Source organism: Mastomys coucha, chromosome X (genome assembly GCF_008632895.1).
Source record: "Mastomys coucha isolate ucsf_1 chromosome X, UCSF_Mcou_1, whole genome shotgun sequence".
Taxonomy (NCBI): Eukaryota; Metazoa; Chordata; class Mammalia; order Rodentia; family Muridae; genus Mastomys; species Mastomys coucha.
Window position 1 is genome coordinate 86,201,362 of NC_045030.1, and position 6,000 is coordinate 86,207,361.

The 6,000-nt window shown below is 33.8% G+C and overlaps 1 protein-coding gene across 1 annotated transcript in view; it reads left to right on the forward strand.

Moving 5' to 3' along the window:
* The window catches only part of Dmd (dystrophin), a 2,056,279-nt gene that overhangs the window by 1,633,708 nt on the left and 416,571 nt on the right, over positions 1 to 6,000 (forward strand). The window lies entirely within an intron of this gene.

Here is a 6,000-nt window from a genome sequence, read left to right on the forward strand (position 1 = left end):
CTATTACAGGAAAAAACAAAGAAAAGCGGCTATGACTGTTGCAGAAGTCTCTTGATGCCTTTCTCTCCTTTATGTGAACATGATAAAATAATAGAATTGAAAGTGTCAAACAGGATATCGGCAAAATATCGTCTCTTCATTTTCAGAAATTTCCTATATGCCAACTACTGCAGTTTAATTCTTGCTGTGATTAATCAAGCAGAAAACAGTTACCTTAGCTTATGAAAGATGCAGTAAAAATCTGCAATTTGAATATTCTGATTAATAGTTTGAGCTTCTAAATAGGTCTCTGTAATAATCTAGAATATGTTATAAGTTATCAATTATAAGAAACAAGAAATTCTTCACATCATACTTTAGTTTATCTTGACACTTAACTGAAGTAGGGGTATCACTCATTCCATAGCAGTAGCACAGCAGGGGTAGTAATTATGAAATGAGATAAAGGAACAGTAGGATGATTGTCCATTCGGGTATCTTTCATATTGAATGTCACTACAGTTTTTAAAAAATGTTTCAAAATATCATGAGAAAACAACCCTGTTTCTGTAGATTATAGTACATTATATACTCAAAAAATGTACTGTGTTCATTGTTTTGTGAGAGCATCAGAAATCATTCAAGTATTTCAGAAAATGAAAGCAACAGTTGTACAGAAATATTCTACCTAGGACACAGATTCTATCATATTGCTCCATAGTTCAAAATTTTTGATCATGTACACATATATTACTCATCTGTTTGTTTACTAACCTCTTTTCTTTTTTTGTTCCTCTTATGCCACACTCACATCCTGTATCTTTCTCACTAAGCAACATTCTACATCCTCTCCAACAAGGAGTTCTGAGCAACTATATTCTGCTTTCTAATCCAATTTTGATTTCTAGCAGTTTTCTGTATCTTGTGAGAGATGCAGTAGGGACACATACTGCTTGGTTTTCATGTTTGGAACACAATTTCTCTTATTCTTTGAATTTTGACTCAAATTCTACCTGTATTTTCCATTTTGGCTGTTTTTCACCAATTCTTCCCACAACCACTAAAATTTACACTTGAAGGACTAAGTATATCTACTAAGTATATGGTAGAGTGCTTGTCTGACATGAATAAGACCTTTGGCTCAATCAACAACACAAACAGACACAAATACACACTCACACACACACAAACACACACACACACACACACACACACACACACACTAATTTCCTTTAGGTGTCCATGAGTTGTTTCATGTTTGGTAGCTTCCACTAAATTAAATAAAAGATGTGTAAAGTTAAAAGAAGTGTCTTTCTACACCACAGTTGTTCTCTCTTCTGAATTTTTTACCACCTGACATGTAATCTTGAGCTAATTGCTTAAGTGCTTTAATACTATATAACTATAATTCTGAGATAATGCTTTTTCAACCCAGAAACATCACTGTGTGTGGGATGGGTGTGCACACTCACATGTGTGTATACCCATGAGTGCAAGAGGCTAGAGATCAGTGTCAGTGTCTTCCTCAGTTGCCATCTAATTTTTTGACTCAGATTATCTCACTGAACCTTAAGTGCATCAATTGGGCTAGAATATATGGCATTAATCATCCATTAATAAACTCAGAAACACACCTGTCTCTACTTCCCTGGGCCAAGGATTACAGATACATACCACTATGCCTGGCTTAATGTGGATGCTAGGGATCCAAACAAAGTTTCCCATGCTTGTTCAGCAAGCAGTTGACCATTTTGTTCCTCTACCCAGCTAGCTCCTTAATTTTTATATTTGCGTGGCACTGATTTATCTTTAAAATGTACTGTTAAAAATAAATAGAATACCTTTGGAAAAAAGGGGTTGAAATGATAGAGTACAAACTTACTGTTTCATTCAAGAAAAGTGGATTATGTCTTCCATACACATTATCATATCATACAATGCAGACTAGTAAGTAGACATCAGTGATAACTCAGTTCCACAGAGAAAGGTAAAAGATGAAAATCAAGTAATATCTTTACTTACACATAGAAATGTGTATATATTCATACATACACAGAGTGAGAACTGAAACTTCAGTAGCAAGAGAATGATTAATGAAGGCAAGTATTTCTCATGCTAAAATAGCCTATATGTCCTATCCTTCACTTTGACTTTAAAACTACTAAAAATTTCAGAAGTAGTCAAGTGAACTTTTTTACAGAAGCAGTATTTATAAAGATTTGTTTAATCTGTATTCAGATTAAACATTGGATACATGTTTTTACTATGAGGGTTACTTAATATGTTATTGATAAGACTTCAGCAAATTTGTATTTTATATTTTTATGCTTGGTGCAGAAATACTTGTAAAAACTATATGAATTTTATGTTTGCTAAATTTTGCACATTCGTATAAGAGATAGGAACACTAACAAATTCTTCAGCAACAATTAGCAACTCTTAGGGAGTACTTGGTATTAGCAGTCAGAATGGAGGGTTTTATTTTTCTATAGTGGAGAACAAAGGAAGAGCCAAGAGAAGAAGAGACATCTACTTTTGAGGGGGAATTAAACCAACTTGGACACTGAGTATCTTTGACCTTTCTCTTACTCTTGGAATGTTAATTATGTTGGAAGTTGGAGTTCAAGGCCCAACTAGACAGAAAAAATAAAAAGTTTACTTCTCTTTGAGTTTAATTCTCTGTCTTTATTTAAAGCCCCAAAGCTTCCACTTTATTTCTGCAGTTCTTTATTATTTCTGCATCTGTACTATTTCATTCTGTCGACTTAAGTGCTATTGTATTACACAGGGGCACACAGGATGCACTAGCTTTATAAAGGAAGTCAAAGTGAAAAATGAATTCAATAGAGCACAATTTGCTTTAAGAATTGTGCTTTTCAGAGTAAAGTTTTATTAAGGATTTCAAACTAGGCATCAACCAAATCATATTTGAAATATCTGTATCTAGAGAAATAGCAACCACTTTATCATCTGTATAATTCTTAAAATCCTGTCTCTGAAGAGTTCTGTAAATATCAAACAGTACATCCCTGTACACCTAAAAGTTCTGTATTTTAACCAAACCTTATAATTTGTGGAAAAATTTTCAAAGATCAGCACTTGTCTTTTTAGAGGCAAGTAGCCCCCAAGCTCTTCCCTTCAATAATAAAGATGAATAATAGGGAATGGATAGATGCTAGCTGGGCCTCTTCAAACCATCTCTTTTGTTTTGTATTCAGTGGATAGGGATAAATAAAGTACATTTGACCATTAAGAAGTCATTTTCCCTAGAATGTATAAAACCAGGATACTTAAATGTTTTTCTTATCTATAAGTGACTTGTAATTCTCAATTCCCAAATGTAAATATGGTCATATGACAGATACAGCTCAGCAGTAGTTTGTAGACCTCTAGTCCTCTTGGGTGTTTGATTAAGGTGAGTTGAACTCATCTTAATCCTAGCATCCTTTGCAAAAAAAAATTAAATATAAAAAGTGAACAGAAGCTACAAAATCTTTTTTTACAGGAGATGGCTTTCCAAACACATAAATAGGCTAATTGTTCAGAAGTATTTGATATGTAGTCATTAAAGTACAACAAGCAGCTTCTCCAATATATAAAATACAGATGTCTTAGAATTTTTTCAAAAGCTGAATATGCTAAAAGAAAACACTATACAACATAATATTGTTTCCTTATATTTAGATTACCTTCAAATCATGTCAAGTAGATGTGAACCTTTTCCTAGAGAGACACACATATAGCATCAAGTAAATCAAAGTAAATACATTAAGGAATTATTTCTCAGAGTTGTAAGAGTTCATCTGAAGAGCAGGGAAGGCACTCCTTAAAACTGCTGAGATTTTGGAAGGAAGTACTAGAGATCTGATGTCAGAGAAGTTATCCTAAACTCTGTGTATACTGAGTCTTGAGAACTACAACTTAGAATTATTTTAAATTGATATGATTTTTTGAGTAATTCAGATCGAGCCCATTCCTAAGGTCCTTTGCTTAGCCATTTGCTTTCATGACCCACCTACTGGAGGGAAAATAACTGTCATTATTAACTATAATTAACTATATTATTATTATTATTATTATTATTATTAGCTATTACATGCATAGTTAAGATGAGCAAGGAGCAGTGCTGCACCCCTATTCTCCCAGCACTCAGAAAGTAGAGGCAGTCAGATGTCTATGAGTTTACAGCTGGCCTGATTTATATAAAGAGACCTAAACAAGAAGGCTGAGAACTAAGATGCTGGGTTTTTTAAATATCAAACACTTTAAAGTTTTAAGAAATTCCATACTTTAAGACATGTCCTGTCACCCAGATACTGGATTCTCTCTTGAAATGTCTCTACCATGTCAATTTGCTTAAACTAAAAAGTAAATGGAAGACAGGCATTTGGCATCTTTATCCAACCCAATACCTCATATGACTTAAAGGCACACAATAAATATGTATTTAACCCGTGTCTTAGCTGCTGTTGACTGCTATTCCACGTCTCTATCTGCACACCTGTCAAAATGCCCTGCTCAGTTTCTTCTTTCCCCTTCCATGGAGCCAAGCTCTAAATGTCAAACACGGTAGAGAATCCGGTGACCAGTACTCATTAGACTCTTTAAATAGCTAAAACATTGAATTGAGAATTCTCAGTTAGGCTTCTCAGAGGAAAATGATGACTCTCAAAGGAGGAAGAAACAGAAAAATAAAAAATTGACCTCTATACAATATACAATCTACATGTATATAGTGTTTTCATAGCATGGTACAACATGGTTAATTGAGCTGTTTAATTTCTCTCACTTGTAGTAAAAGTCTACATTTTTAACGTAGCTGCATCATGTATTATAGAATTAACATTCTTACATACTAGAAAAGTATAAAGATGAAAGGAAATATTGTAAATCTACCCCTGAAAGAAAACCTGGTTGTCATTTGAGAAATTTCCATGCATAGTATAAGCATGTGCTTACAAAGGTACACCTATCTACTCACAAACCTTTCACAAAATTAAAAAGATTATACTTCATTTTTTTTGGAATACATTTTCTCTTTTTTCATATGCATAAAAATTTGCCTAGGCCAACATACTCAATATCACATGGGGTTTCATTGTATGACATTATCTTAATAGATGTAATAAAGTCCTTATCACTGAATATTTGTGGGTTTTTACTTTATCATAATCATAAACAATCATGCAAATTAATACTTTCTTCCCATAACTTTGTGGTTTTCTTCAGTTGCTTTCTTCATATTCCTTGAATTGAACATTTCTTTGCACCCTTTGAAGACTTTTATGTTTTCATTAGAGTATCTTTAAGAAAATGAGACAATTTAATTTCAGTAGTAAGTACATAATCTAGTAAGTCCAGAAGGAGAGTTAGATTGGAAATGTCAGGCTATGTTACTGAATAGACAAGGGAAATATTCTTCTACCTGGCTGCTTACATTGTATTTCTTGGCAGCCCTAGAGACTTTAGTGTATTTATATTAAGGGCAGTATTAATTTTTATGAATTAATTAGTGCTTGCTGATAAAATGTAAATGATGCATCATAGTTGCAGATTGACCTCAGGATAAAGCACTGTAACTTTCCCCTTTATTTTCTGGATGATGATTTATTTTATTCATTTATTTTCTCCTCTTCAAAGGAAATGTGGGTTTTATAAGCACAGATCATTCATTTGTATATTCCTTCACAGATTCTAAGGATCCATGTCCTAAATACAGCTGATAAAAGAGCACTCAATCTCCTGCCTAAATTATTCATGTTTGGGGGAAGCTTTGTCTGACTTTTCTCTTCCACTGAGTTGTTATCGCCATACCTTTTACACAAAGGAAACAATGCAAACATGTTGGAACTTAAAAATCAAATCCCAGGTGCAAAGGAAGCAAGAGGGGTAGAGGGACAAGGGAAGCATATGGGAAGCAGAGCTAAAGGAACAGATACCACATAGAAGGAGTTAAGGAAAAGGCTGCCCAGGGTGGAAGAAACTGAAAAGTCGAAATGCAGGGAGAGACCTTTCCATTTC